Here is an 18,634-nt window from a genome sequence, read left to right as displayed (position 1 = left end):
CTGTAAAAATATGGAATTACCTACACTGCTATCTCTATAGACATGGAAATATCTACACCGCTATCTGTATAAACATGGAAATATCTACACTGCCATCTGTATAAAGATGGAAATATCTACACCACGATCTGTATAAACATGGAAATATCTACACCGCTATCTGTATAAACATTTAAATACCAACACCGTTATCTGTATAAACATGGAGATATCTACAGCGGTATCTCTATAAACATGAAAATATTTACACCACCATCTCTATAAACATGGAGATATTTACACCGCTATCTCTATAAATATAGAAATAACTACACCGCCATCTCTATAAACATGGAAATATCTACACCGCCATATGCATAAACATGGAAATATCTACACAGACATCTGTATAAACATGGAAATATCTACACTGCCATCTGTATAAACTTGGAAATATCTACACTGACATCTGTAGAAAGATGGAAATGTCTACAAAGCGATCTGTATAAACATGGGAATGTCTACACCGCTACTTGTGTAAACATGGAAATATCTACACCGCTATCTCTATCAACATGGAAATAACTACACCGCCATCTGTATAAACACGGAAATATCTACAATGCTATCTCTGTAAACATGGAAATATGTACACAGCTATCTGTGTAAACTTGGAAATATCTACACCGCTATCTGTGTAAGTTTGGCAATAACTACACCGCAATCTCTGCAAAGATGGAAATACATACACTGCTATCTCTATAAACATGGAAATACGTACACCGCCATCTGTATAAACATGGAAATACCTATACAGTGATCTGTATAAACATGGAAATATCTACACCACCATCTATATAAACATGGAAATATCTACAATGCCGTCTGTATACACATGGAAATACCTTCATGGCAATCTGTGTATAGATGGAAACATCAACACCGGCACCTGTACAAACATGGAAATATCTACACCGCTATCTCTATAAACATGGAAATACCTACACTGCGGTCTGTATAAACATGTAAATATCTACACTGGTATCTGTATAAACATGGAAATATCTACACCACGATCTGTATAAACATGGAAATATTTACACCGCTATCTGTATAAACATGGAAATATCTGCACCGCTATCTCTATAAACATGAAATATCTACAAAGCCATCTGTATAAACATGGAAATAGCTACACAGTCATGTGTATAAACACGGAAATATCTACACTGCAATCTGTGTTAACATGGAAATATCTACACCGCTATCTGTATAAATATGAAATATCTAAACCGCTGTCTTTATAAAAATGGAAATATCTACACTGCTATCTGTATAAACATGGAAATATCCTCACTGCTATCTCTATGAACATGGACATATCTACACCGCTATCTCTATAAACATGGAAATATCTACAGCGCTATCTGTATAAATGTGGAAATATTTGCACCTCTATCCCTATAAACATGGTAATATCAACACCGTGATCTGTATAATCATTGAAATATCTACACCATGATCTGTGTAAACATGGAAACATCTAAACCGTGATCTGTATAAACATGGAAAGATCTACACCGCCATCTCTATAAACATGGAAATATCTACACCCATATCTGTATAAACATGGAAATATCCACACTGCTATCTCTATAAACATGGAAAAGTCAACACCGCTCTCTCCATGAACATGGAAATATCTGCACCGCCATCTCTATAAGCATGGAAATATCTACGCCGCGATCAGTATGAGCATGGAAATATCTACACCGCTATCTGTATAAACATGGAAATATCTCCACTGCTATCTCTATAAACATCGAAATATCTACACCGCCATCTGTATAAACATGGAAATACTTACAAAGTTATCTGTATAAACCTGGAAATATCTACAACGCCATCTGTATAACCATGGAAATATCTACACAGCCATGTGTATATACATGGAAATATCTACACCACTCTCTATATAAACATGGAAATAACTACACCGCTTTCTGTATAAACATGGAAATATTTACACCACCATCTACATATCCATAGAAATATCTGCGCCGCCATCTGTATGAACATGGAAATATCTACAAAGTCATCTGTGCATAGATGGAAATATCAACACCGCCATCTGTACAAACATGGAAATATCTGCAACGCTATCTGCATAAACATGGGTATATTTACACCGCGGTCTGTATAAACATGGAAATATCTACACCGCTATCTCTATAAACATGGAAATATCTACACCGCTATCTCTATAAACATGGAAATACCTACACCGTAATCTGTATAAACATGGAAATATTTACACGGCTATCTGTATAAACATGGAAATACCTACACCGTTATCTGTATAAACATGGTAATATCTACATTGCTATCTCTATAAACATGGAAATAACTACAATGCCATCTGTAAAAACATGGAAATACCTATACAGTCATCTGTATAAACATGGAAATATCTACACCGCCATCTGCATATCCATGGAAATATCTGCGCCGCCATCTGTATAAACATGGAAACATCTACACGGTCATCTGTGTATAGATGGAAATATCAACACCGCCATCTGTACAAACATGGAAATATCTGCACCGCAATCTGTATAAACATGGAAATATCTACACCGCGATCTGTATAAACATGGAAATATCTAAACCGCTATCTGTATAAACATGGAAATATCTACACTACTATCTCTATAAACATGGAAATATCTACACGGTGATCTGTATAAACATGGAACTATTTACACCACTATCTGTATGAACATGGAAATATCTGCACCGTTCTCTGTATAAACATGGAAATACCTACAACACCATCTGTAGAAACATGGAAATATCTACACCACCATCTGTATAAACATGGAAATATGTACAATGCCATCTGTGTACACATGGAAATACCTACACGGCAATCGGTGTATAGATGGAAACATTAACACCGCCATCTGTACAGACATGGAAATATCTACACTGCGGTCTGTATAAACATGGAAATATCTACAACAGTATCTGTATAAACATGGAAATATCTACACCACGATCTGTATAACACATGGAAATATTTACACCGCTATCTGTAAACATGGAAATATCTACACCGCTATCTCTATAAACAAGGAAATACCTGCAAAGCCATCTGTATAAATATGGAAATAGCTACACAGTCATGTGTAGGAACATGGAAATATCTGCACTGCCATCTGTATAAACATGGAAATATCTACACAGCCCTCTGTATAAATATGGAAATATCTGCATAGGCATCTGTATAAACATGGAGATATCTACATCACTATCTATATAAACATGGTAATATCTTCACCGCTATCTGTATAAACATGGAAATATCTACACTGCCTTCTGTATAAAGATGGAAATATCTACAACGCGAGGTGTATAAACATGGAAATATCTACACCGGTATCTGTATAAACATGGAAATAACAACACCGATATCTATATAAACATGGAAATAACTACACCGCTATCTCTATAAACATGAAAATACTTACACCACCATCTCTATAAACATGGAAATATTTACACTGCTATCTCTATAAACTTAGAAATAACTAGACCGCCATCTCTATAAACATAGAAATATCTACACCGCTATCTGTATAAACATGGAATTATCTTCACAGACATCTGTATAAACATGGAAATATCTACACCGCCATCTCTATAAACATGAAAATATCTAAACCGCCATCTTCAGAAACATGGATGTATCTACACCGCCATCTGTATAAACATGGAAATATCTACACCACTATCTGTATAAACATGGATATATCTTCACTGCCATCTGTATAAACATGGAAATATCTACACCGCCATCTGTATAAAGATGGAAATATCTACACCGCAATCTGTAAAAATATGGAATTACCTACACTGCTATCTCTATAGACATGGAAATATCTACACCGCTATCTGTATAAACATGGAAATATCTACACTGCCATCTGTATAAAGATGGAAATATCTACACCACGATCTGTATAAACATGGAAATATCTACACCGCTATCTGTATAAACATTTAAATACCAACACCGTTATCTGTATAAACATGGAGATATCTACAGCGGTATCTCTATAAACATGAAAATATTTACACCACCATCTCTATAAACATGGAGATATTTACACCGCTATCTCTATAAATATAGAAATAACTACACCGCCATCTCTATAAACATGGAAATATCTACACCGCCATATGCATAAACATGGAAATATCTACACAGACATCTGTATAAACATGGAAATATCTACACTGCCATCTGTATAAACTTGGAAATATCTACACTGACATCTGTAGAAAGATGGAAATGTCTACAAAGCGATCTGTATAAACATGGGAATGTCTACACCGCTACTTGTGTAAACATGGAAATATCTACACCGCTATCTCTATCAACATGGAAATAACTACACCGCCATCTGTATAAACACGGAAATATCTACAATGCTATCTCTGTAAACATGGAAATATGTACACAGCTATCTGTGTAAACTTGGAAATATCTACACCGCTATCTGTGTAAGTTTGGCAATAACTACACCGCAATCTCTGCAAAGATGGAAATACATACACTGCTATCTCTATAAACATGGAAATACGTACACCGCCATCTGTATAAACATGGAAATACCTATACAGTGATCTGTATAAACATGGAAATATCTACACCACCATCTATATAAACATGGAAATATCTACAATGCCGTCTGTATACACATGGAAATACCTTCATGGCAATCTGTGTATAGATGGAAACATCAACACCGGCACCTGTACAAACATGGAAATATCTACACCGCTATCTCTATAAACATGGAAATACCTACACTGCGGTCTGTATAAACATGTAAATATCTACACTGGTATCTGTATAAACATGGAAATATCTACACCACGATCTGTATAAACATGGAAATATTTACACCGCTATCTGTATAAACATGGAAATATCTGCACCGCTATCTCTATAAACATGAAATATCTACAAAGCCATCTGTATAAACATGGAAATAGCTACACAGTCATGTGTATAAACACGGAAATATCTACACTGCAATCTGTGTTAACATGGAAATATCTACACCGCTATCTGTATAAATATGAAATATCTAAACCGCTGTCTTTATAAAAATGGAAATATCTACACTGCTATCTGTATAAACATGGAAATATCCTCACTGCTATCTCTATGAACATGGACATATCTACACCGCTATCTCTATAAACATGGAAATATCTACAGCGCTATCTGTATAAATGTGGAAATATTTGCACCTCTATCCCTATAAACATGGTAATATCAACACCGTGATCTGTATAATCATTGAAATATCTACACCATGATCTGTGTAAACATGGAAACATCTAAACCGTGATCTGTATAAACATGGAAAGATCTACACCGCCATCTCTATAAACATGGAAATATCTACACCCATATCTGTATAAACATGGAAATATCCACACTGCTATCTCTATAAACATGGAAAAGTCAACACCGCTCTCTCCATGAACATGGAAATATCTGCACCGCCATCTCTATAAGCATGGAAATATCTACGCCGCGATCAGTATGAGCATGGAAATATCTACACCGCTATCTGTATAAACATGGAAATATCTCCACTGCTATCTCTATAAACATCGAAATATCTACACCGCCATCTGTATAAACATGGAAATACTTACAAAGTTATCTGTATAAACATGGAAATATCTACAACGCCATCTGTATAACCATGGAAATATCTACACAGCCATGTGTATATACATGGAAATATCTACACCACTCTCTATATAAACATGGAAATAACTACACCGCTTTCTGTATAAACATGGAAATATTTACACCACCATCTACATATCCATAGAAATATCTGCGCCGCCATCTGTATGAACATGGAAATATCTACAAAGTCATCTGTGCATAGATGGAAATATCAACACCGCCATCTGTACAAACATGGAAATATCTGCAACGCTATCTGCATAAACATGGGTATATTTACACCGCGGTCTGTATAAACATGGAAATATCTACACCGCTATCTCTATAAACATGGAAATATCTACACCGCTATCTCTATAAACATGGAAATACCTACACCGTAATCTGTATAAACATGGAAATATTTACACGGCTATCTGTATAAACATGGAAATACCTACACCGTTATCTGTATAAACATGGTAATATCTACATTGCTATCTCTATAAACATGGAAATAACTACAATGCCATCTGTAAAAACATGGAAATACCTATACAGTCATCTGTATAAACATGGAAATATCTACACCGCCATCTGCATATCCATGGAAATATCTGCGCCGCCATCTGTATAAACATGGAAACATCTACACGGTCATCTGTGTATAGATGGAAATATCAACACCGCCATCTGTACAAACATGGAAATATCTGCACCGCAATCTGTATAAACATGGAAATATCTACACCGCGATCTGTATAAACATGGAAATATCTAAACCGCTATCTGTATAAACATGGAAATATCTACACTACTATCTCTATAAACATGGAAATATCTACACGGTGATCTGTATAAACATGGAACTATTTACACCACTATCTGTATGAACATGGAAATATCTGCACCGTTCTCTGTATAAACATGGAAATACCTACAACACCATCTGTAGAAACATGGAAATATCTACACCACCATCTGTATAAACATGGAAATATGTACAATGCCATCTGTGTACACATGGAAATACCTACACGGCAATCGGTGTATAGATGGAAACATTAACACCGCCATCTGTACAGACATGGAAATATCTACACTGCGGTCTGTATAAACATGGAAATATCTACAACAGTATCTGTATAAACATGGAAATATCTACACCACGATCTGTATAACACATGGAAATATTTACACCGCTATCTGTAAACATGGAAATATCTACACCGCTATCTCTATAAACAAGGAAATACCTGCAAAGCCATCTGTATAAATATGGAAATAGCTACACAGTCATGTGTAGGAACATGGAAATATCTGCACTGCCATCTGTATAAACATGGAAATATCTACACAGCCCTCTGTATAAATATGGAAATATCTGCATAGGCATCTGTATAAACATGGAGATATCTACATCACTATCTATATAAACATGGTAATATCTTCACCGCTATCTGTATAAACATGGAAATATCTACACTGCCTTCTGTATAAAGATGGAAATATCTACAACGCGAGGTGTATAAACATGGAAATATCTACACCGGTATCTGTATAAACATGGAAATAACAACACCGATATCTATATAAACATGGAAATAACTACACCGCTATCTCTATAAACATGAAAATACTTACACCACCATCTCTATAAACATGGAAATATTTACACTGCTATCTCTATAAACTTAGAAATAACTAGACCGCCATCTCTATAAACATAGAAATATCTACACCGCTATCTGTATAAACATGGAATTATCTTCACAGACATCTGTATAAACATGGAAATATCTACACCGCCATCTCTATAAACATGAAAATATCTAAACCGCCATCTTCAGAAACATGGATGTATCTACACCGCCATCTGTATAAACATGGAAATATCTACACCACTATCTGTATAAACATGGATATATCTTCACTGCCATCTGTATAAACATGGAAATATCTACACCGCCATCTGTATAAAGATGGAAATATCTACACCGCAATCTGTAAAAATATGGAATTACCTACACTGCTATCTCTATAGACATGGAAATATCTACACCGCTATCTGTATAAACATGGAAATATCTACACTGCCATCTGTATAAAGATGGAAATATCTACACCACGATCTGTATAAACATGGAAATATCTACACCGCTATCTGTATAAACATTTAAATACCAACACCGTTATCTGTATAAACATGGAGATATCTACAGCGGTATCTCTATAAACATGAAAATATTTACACCACCATCTCTATAAACATGGAGATATTTACACCGCTATCTCTATAAATATAGAAATAACTACACCGCCATCTCTATAAACATGGAAATATCTACACCGCCATATGCATAAACATGGAAATATCTACACAGACATCTGTATAAACATGGAAATATCTACACTGCCATCTGTATAAACTTGGAAATATCTACACTGACATCTGTAGAAAGATGGAAATGTCTACAAAGCGATCTGTATAAACATGGGAATGTCTACACCGCTACTTGTGTAAACATGGAAATATCTACACCGCTATCTCTATCAACATGGAAATAACTACACCGCCATCTGTATAAACACGGAAATATCTACAATGCTATCTCTGTAAACATGGAAATATGTACACAGCTATCTGTGTAAACTTGGAAATATCTACACCGCTATCTGTGTAAGTTTGGCAATAACTACACCGCAATCTCTGCAAAGATGGAAATACATACACTGCTATCTCTATAAACATGGAAATACGTACACCGCCATCTGTATAAACATGGAAATACCTATACAGTGATCTGTATAAACATGGAAATATCTACACCACCATCTATATAAACATGGAAATATCTACAATGCCGTCTGTATACACATGGAAATACCTTCATGGCAATCTGTGTATAGATGGAAACATCAACACCGGCACCTGTACAAACATGGAAATATCTACACCGCTATCTCTATAAACATGGAAATACCTACACTGCGGTCTGTATAAACATGTAAATATCTACACTGGTATCTGTATAAACATGGAAATATCTACACCACGATCTGTATAAACATGGAAATATTTACACCGCTATCTGTATAAACATGGAAATATCTGCACCGCTATCTCTATAAACATGAAATATCTACAAAGCCATCTGTATAAACATGGAAATAGCTACACAGTCATGTGTATAAACACGGAAATATCTACACTGCAATCTGTGTTAACATGGAAATATCTACACCGCTATCTGTATAAATATGAAATATCTAAACCGCTGTCTTTATAAAAATGGAAATATCTACACTGCTATCTGTATAAACATGGAAATATCCTCACTGCTATCTCTATGAACATGGACATATCTACACCGCTATCTCTATAAACATGGAAATATCTACAGCGCTATCTGTATAAATGTGGAAATATTTGCACCTCTATCCCTATAAACATGGTAATATCAACACCGTGATCTGTATAATCATTGAAATATCTACACCATGATCTGTGTAAACATGGAAACATCTAAACCGTGATCTGTATAAACATGGAAAGATCTACACCGCCATCTCTATAAACATGGAAATATCTACACCCATATCTGTATAAACATGGAAATATCCACACTGCTATCTCTATAAACATGGAAAAGTCAACACCGCTCTCTCCATGAACATGGAAATATCTGCACCGCCATCTCTATAAGCATGGAAATATCTACGCCGCGATCAGTATGAGCATGGAAATATCTACACCGCTATCTGTATAAACATGGAAATATCTCCACTGCTATCTCTATAAACATCGAAATATCTACACCGCCATCTGTATAAACATGGAAATACTTACAAAGTTATCTGTATAAACCTGGAAATATCTACAACGCCATCTGTATAACCATGGAAATATCTACACAGCCATGTGTATATACATGGAAATATCTACACCACTCTCTATATAAACATGGAAATAACTACACCGCTTTCTGTATAAACATGGAAATATTTACACCACCATCTACATATCCATAGAAATATCTGCGCCGCCATCTGTATGAACATGGAAATATCTACAAAGTCATCTGTGCATAGATGGAAATATCAACACCGCCATCTGTACAAACATGGAAATATCTGCAACGCTATCTGCATAAACATGGGTATATTTACACCGCGGTCTGTATAAACATGGAAATATCTACACCGCTATCTCTATAAACATGGAAATATCTACACCGCTATCTCTATAAACATGGAAATACCTACACCGTAATCTGTATAAACATGGAAATATTTACACGGCTATCTGTATAAACATGGAAATACCTACACCGTTATCTGTATAAACATGGTAATATCTACATTGCTATCTCTATAAACATGGAAATAACTACAATGCCATCTGTAAAAACATGGAAATACCTATACAGTCATCTGTATAAACATGGAAATATCTACACCGCCATCTGCATATCCATGGAAATATCTGCACCGCCATCTGTATAAACATGGAAACATCTACACGGTCATCTGTGTATAGATGGAAATATCAACACCGCCATCTGTACAAACATGGAAATATCTGCACCGCAATCTGTATAAACATGGAAATATCTACACCGCGATCTGTATAAACATGGAAATATCTAAACCGCTATCTGTATAAACATGGAAATATCTACACTACTATCTCTATAAACATGGAAATATCTACACGGTGATCTGTATAAACATGGAACTATTTACACCACTATCTGTATGAACATGGAAATATCTGCACCGTTCTCTGTATAAACATGGAAATACCTACAACACCATCTGTAGAAACATGGAAATATCTACACCACCATCTGTATAAACATGGAAATATGTACAATGCCATCTGTGTACACATGGAAATACCTACACGGCAATCGGTGTATAGATGGAAACATTAACACCGCCATCTGTACAGACATGGAAATATCTACACTGCGGTCTGTATAAACATGGAAATATCTACAACAGTATCTGTATAAACATGGAAATATCTACACCACGATCTGTATAACACATGGAAATATTTACACCGCTATCTGTAAACATGGAAATATCTACACCGCTATCTCTATAAACAAGGAAATACCTGCAAAGCCATCTGTATAAATATGGAAATAGCTACACAGTCATGTGTAGGAACATGGAAATATCTGCACTGCCATCTGTATAAACATGGAAATATCTACACAGCCCTCTGTATAAATATGGAAATATCTGCATAGGCATCTGTATAAACATGGAGATATCTACATCACTATCTATATAAACATGGTAATATCTTCACCGCTATCTGTATAAACATGGAAATATCTACACTGCCTTCTGTATAAAGATGGAAATATCTACAACGCGAGGTGTATAAACATGGAAATATCTACACCGGTATCTGTATAAACATGGAAATAACAACACCGATATCTATATAAACATGGAAATAACTACACCGCTATCTCTATAAACATGAAAATACTTACACCACCATCTCTATAAACATGGAAATATTTACACTGCTATCTCTATAAACTTAGAAATAACTAGACCGCCATCTCTATAAACATAGAAATATCTACACCGCTATCTGTATAAACATGGAATTATCTTCACAGACATCTGTATAAACATGGAAATATCTACACCGCCATCTCTATAAACATGAAAATATCTAAACCGCCATCTTCAGAAACATGGATGTATCTACACCGCCATCTGTATAAACATGGAAATATCTACACCACTATCTGTATAAACATGGATATATCTTCACTGCCATCTGTATAAACATGGAAATATCTACACCGCCATCTGTATAAAGATGGAAATATCTACACCGCAATCTGTAAAAATATGGAATTACCTACACTGCTATCTCTATAGACATGGAAATATCTACACCGCTATCTGTATAAACATGGAAATATCTACACTGCCATCTGTATAAAGATGGAAATATCTACACCACGATCTGTATAAACATGGAAATATCTACACCGCTATCTGTATAAACATTTAAATACCAACACCGTTATCTGTATAAACATGGAGATATCTACAGCGGTATCTCTATAAACATGAAAATATTTACACCACCATCTCTATAAACATGGAGATATTTACACCGCTATCTCTATAAATATAGAAATAACTACACCGCCATCTCTATAAACATGGAAATATCTACACCGCCATATGCATAAACATGGAAATATCTACACAGACATCTGTATAAACATGGAAATATCTACACTGCCATCTGTATAAACTTGGAAATATCTACACTGACATCTGTAGAAAGATGGAAATGTCTACAAAGCGATCTGTATAAACATGGGAATGTCTACACCGCTACTTGTGTAAACATGGAAATATCTACACCGCTATCTCTATCAACATGGAAATAACTACACCGCCATCTGTATAAACACGGAAATATCTACAATGCTATCTCTGTAAACATGGAAATATGTACACAGCTATCTGTGTAAACTTGGAAATATCTACACCGCTATCTGTGTAAGTTTGGCAATAACTACACCGCAATCTCTGCAAAGATGGAAATACATACACTGCTATCTCTATAAACATGGAAATACGTACACCGCCATCTGTATAAACATGGAAATACCTATACAGTGATCTGTATAAACATGGAAATATCTACACCACCATCTATATAAACATGGAAATATCTACAATGCCGTCTGTATACACATGGAAATACCTTCATGGCAATCTGTGTATAGATGGAAACATCAACACCGGCACCTGTACAAACATGGAAATATCTACACCGCTATCTCTATAAACATGGAAATACCTACACTGCGGTCTGTATAAACATGTAAATATCTACACTGGTATCTGTATAAACATGGAAATATCTACACCACGATCTGTATAAACATGGAAATATTTACACCGCTATCTGTATAAACATGGAAATATCTGCACCGCTATCTCTATAAACATGAAATATCTACAAAGCCATCTGTATAAACATGGAAATAGCTACACAGTCATGTGTATAAACACGGAAATATCTACACTGCAATCTGTGTTAACATGGAAATATCTACACCGCTATCTGTATAAATATGAAATATCTAAACCGCTGTCTTTATAAAAATGGAAATATCTACACTGCTATCTGTATAAACATGGAAATATCCTCACTGCTATCTCTATGAACATGGACATATCTACACCGCTATCTCTATAAACATGGAAATATCTACAGCGCTATCTGTATAAATGTGGAAATATTTGCACCTCTATCCCTATAAACATGGTAATATCAACACCGTGATCTGTATAATCATTGAAATATCTACACCATGATCTGTGTAAACATGGAAACATCTAAACCGTGATCTGTATAAACATGGAAAGATCTACACCGCCATCTCTATAAACATGGAAATATCTACACCCATATCTGTATAAACATGGAAATATCCACACTGCTATCTCTATAAACATGGAAAAGTCAACACCGCTCTCTCCATGAACATGGAAATATCTGCACCGCCATCTCTATAAGCATGGAAATATCTACGCCGCGATCAGTATGAGCATGGAAATATCTACACCGCTATCTGTATAAACATGGAAATATCTCCACTGCTATCTCTATAAACATCGAAATATCTACACCGCCATCTGTATAAACATGGAAATACTTACAAAGTTATCTGTATAAACCTGGAAATATCTACAACGCCATCTGTATAACCATGGAAATATCTACACAGCCATGTGTATATACATGGAAATATCTACACCACTCTCTATATAAACATGGAAATAACTACACCGCTTTCTGTATAAACATGGAAATATTTACACCACCATCTACATATCCATAGAAATATCTGCGCCGCCATCTGTATGAACATGGAAATATCTACAAAGTCATCTGTGCATAGATGGAAATATCAACACCGCCATCTGTACAAACATGGAAATATCTGCAACGCTATCTGCATAAACATGGGTATATTTACACCGCGGTCTGTATAAACATGGAAATATCTACACCGCTATCTCTATAAACATGGAAATATCTACACCGCTATCTCTATAAACATGGAAATACCTACACCGTAATCTGTATAAACATGGAAATATTTACACGGCTATCTGTATAAACATGGAAATACCTACACCGTTATCTGTATAAACATGGTAATATCTACATTGCTATCTCTATAAACATGGAAATAACTACAATGCCATCTGTAAAAACATGGAAATACCTATACAGTCATCTGTATAAACATGGAAATATCTACACCGCCATCTGCATATCCATGGAAATATCTGCGCCGCCATCTGTATAAACATGGAAACATCTACACGGTCATCTGTGTATAGATGGAAATATCAACACCGCCATCTGTACAAACATGGAAATATCTGCACCGCAATCTGTATAAACATGGAAATATCTACACCGCGATCTGTATAAACATGGAAATATCTAAACCGCTATCTGTATAAACATGGAAATATCTACACTACTATCTCTATAAACATGGAAATATCTACACGGTGATCTGTATAAACATGGAACTATTTACACCACTATCTGTATGAACATGGAAATATCTGCACCGTTCTCTGTATAAACATGGAAATACCTACAACACCATCTGTAGAAACATGGAAATATCTACACCACCATCTGTATAAACATGGAAATATGTACAATGCCATCTGTGTACACATGGAAATACCTACACGGCAATCGGTGTATAGATGGAAACATTAACACCGCCATCTGTACAGACATGGAAATATCTACACTGCGGTCTGTATAAACATGGAAATATCTACAACAGTATCTGTATAAACATGGAAATATCTACACCACGATCTGTATAACACATGGAAATATTTACACCGCTATCTGTAAACATGGAAATATCTACACCGCTATCTCTATAAACAAGGAAATACCTGCAAAGCCATCTGTATAAATATGGAAATAGCTACACAGTCATGTGTAGGAACATGGAAATATCTGCACTGCCATCTGTATAAACATGGAAATATCTACACAGCCCTCTGTATAAATATGGAAATATCTGCATAGGCATCTGTATAAACATGGAGATATCTACATCACTATCTATATAAACATGGTAATATCTTCACCGCTATCTGTATAAACATGGAAATATCTACACTGCCTTCTGTATAAAGATGGAAATATCTACAACGCGAGGTGTATAAACATGGAAATATCTACACCGGTATCTGTATAAACATGGAAATAACAACACCGATATCTATATAAACATGGAAATAACTACACCGCTATCTCTATAAACATGAAAATACTTACACCACCATCTCTATAAACATGGAAATATTTACACTGCTATCTCTATAAACTTAGAAATAACTAGACCGCCATCTCTATAAACATAGAAATATCTACACCGCTATCTGTATAAACATGGAATTATCTTCACAGACATCTGTATAAACATGGAAATATCTACACCGCCATCTCTATAAACATGAAAATATCTAAACCGCCATCTTCAGAAACATGGATGTATCTACACCGCCATCTGTATAAACATGGAAATATCTACACCACTATCTGTATAAACATGGATATATCTTCACTGCCATCTGTATAAACATGGAAATATCTACACCGCCATCTGTATAAAGATGGAAATATCTACACCGCAATCTGTAAAAATATGGAATTACCTACACTGCTATCTCTATAGACATGGAAATATCTACACCGCTATCTGTATAAACATGGAAATATCTACACTGCCATCTGTATAAAGATGGAAATATCTACACCACGATCTGTATAAACATGGAAATATCTACACCGCTATCTGTATAAACATTTAAATACCAACACCGTTATCTGTATAAACATGGAGATATCTACAGCGGTATCTCTATAAACATGAAAATATTTACACCACCATCTCTATAAACATGGAGATATTTACACCGCTATCTCTATAAATATAGAAATAACTACACCGCCATCTCTATAAACATGGAAATATCTACACCGCCATATGCATAAACATGGAAATATCTACACAGACATCTGTATAAACATGGAAATATCTACACTGCCATCTGTATAAACTTGGAAATATCTACACTGACATCTGTAGAAAGATGGAAATGTCTACAAAGCGATCTGTATAAACATGGGAATGTCTACACCGCTACTTGTGTAAACATGGAAATATCTACACCGCTATCTCTATCAACATGGAAATAACTACACCGCCATCTGTATAAACACGGAAATATCTACAATGCTATCTCTGTAAACATGGAAATATGTACACAGCTATCTGTGTAAACTTGGAAATATCTACACCGCTATCTGTGTAAGTTTGGCAATAACTACACCGCAATCTCTGCAAAGATGGAAATACATACACTGCTATCTCTATAAACATGGAAATACGTACACCGCCATCTGTATAAACATGGAAATACCTATACAGTGATCTGTATAAACATGGAAATATCTACACCACCATCTATATAAACATGGAAATATCTACAATGCCGTCTGTATACACATGGAAATACCTTCATGGCAATCTGTGTATAGATGGAAACATCAACACCGGCACCTGTACAAACATGGAAATATCTACACCGCTATCTCTATAAACATGGAAATACCTACACTGCGGTCTGTATAAACATGTAAATATCTACACTGGTATCTGTATAAACATGGAAATATCTACACCACGATCTGTATAAACATGGAAATATTTACACCGCTATCTGTATAAACATGGAAATATCTGCACCGCTATCTCTATAAACATGAAATATCTACAAAGCCATCTGTATAAACATGGAAATAGCTACACAGTCATGTGTATAAACACGGAAATATCTACACTGCAATCTGTGTTAACATGGAAATATCTACACCGCTATCTGTATAAATATGAAATATCTAAACCGCTGTCTTTATAAAAATGGAAATATCTACACTGCTATCTGTATAAACATGGAAATATCCTCACTGCTATCTCTATGAACATGGACATATCTACACCGCTATCTCTATAAACATGGAAATATCTACAGCGCTATCTGTATAAATGTGGAAATATTTGCACCTCTATCCCTATAAACATGGTAATATCAACACCGTGATCTGTATAATCATTGAAATATCTACACCATGATCTGTGTAAACATGGAAACATCTAAACCGTGATCTGTATAAACATGGAAAGATCTACACCGCCATCTCTATAAACATGGAAATATCTACACCCATATCTGTATAAACATGGAAATATCCACACTGCTATCTCTATAAACATGGAAAAGTCAACACCGCTCTCTCCATGAACATGGAAATATCTGCACCGCCATCTCTATAAGCATGGAAATATCTACGCCGCGATCAGTATGAGCATGGAAATATCTACACCGCTATCTGTATAAACATGGAAATATCTCCACTGCTATCTCTATAAACATCGAAATATCTACACCGCCATCTGTATAAACATGGAAATACTTACAAAGTTATCTGTATAAACATGGAAATATCTACAACGCCATCTGTATAACCATGGAAATATCTACACAGCCATGTGTATATACATGGAAATATCTACACCACTCTCTATATAAACATGGAAATAACTACACCGCTTTCTGTATAAACATGGAAATATTTACACCACCATCTACATATCCATAGAAATATCTGCGCCGCCATCTGTATGAACATGGAAATATCTACAAAGTCATCTGTGCATAGATGGAAATATCAACACCGCCATCTGTACAAACATGGAAATATCTGCAACGCTATCTGCATAAACATGGGTATATTTACACCACGGTCTGTATAAACATGGAAATATCTACACCGCTATCTCTATAAACATGGAAATATCTACACCGCTATCTCTATAAACATGGAAATACCTACACCGTAATCTGTATAAACATGGAAATATTTACACGGCTATCTGTATAAACATGGAAATACCTACACCGTTATCTGTATAAACATGGTAATATCTACATTGCTATCTCTATAAACATGGAAATAACTACAATGCCATCTGTAAAAACATGGAAATACCTATACAGTCATCTGTATAAACATGGAAATATCTACACCACCATCTGTATAAACATGGAAATATCTACAATGCCATCTGTATACACATGGAAATATCTACACAGCCATCAGTATAAACATGGAAACATCTACACTGCTATCTCTATACACATGGAAATACCTAAACCGCTATCTCTATAAACATTTAATATCTACACCGCAATATCTATAAACATGGAAATATCTACACCGCCATCTCTATAAACATTGAAATACCTACACCGCCATCTCTATAAACATGAAAATATCTACACCGCCATCTCCTTAAACATGGAACTATCTACACTACCATCTGTGTAAACGTGGAAATATCTACACCGCTATCTGTAGAAACATGGAAATACCTACACTGCCATCTGTATGAAAATGGAAAAATCAACACCGCGAGCTGTGTAAACAAGGAAATATCTACACCGCTATCTGAATTAACTTGGAAATCCCAACACTGCAGTCTGTATAAACATGGAAATATCTGCACCGCTATCTGTATAAACATGGAAATATCTGCACCGCTATCTGTATAAACATGGAAATATCTGCACCGCAATCTCTATAAACATGAAAATATCTACATCGCCATCTGTATTAACATGGAAATATCTACACTGCCATCTGTATAAACATGGAAATAGCCACACCGCTATCTCTACATACATGGAAATATCGACACCGCCATCTGAATAAACATGGAAATATCCACA

The sequence above is a fragment of the Pan troglodytes genome, chromosome 20 (assembly GCF_028858775.2).
Source record: "Pan troglodytes isolate AG18354 chromosome 20, NHGRI_mPanTro3-v2.0_pri, whole genome shotgun sequence".
NCBI classification, from domain to species: domain Eukaryota; kingdom Metazoa; phylum Chordata; class Mammalia; order Primates; family Hominidae; genus Pan; species Pan troglodytes.
This window is presented reverse-complemented; position numbering follows the sequence as displayed.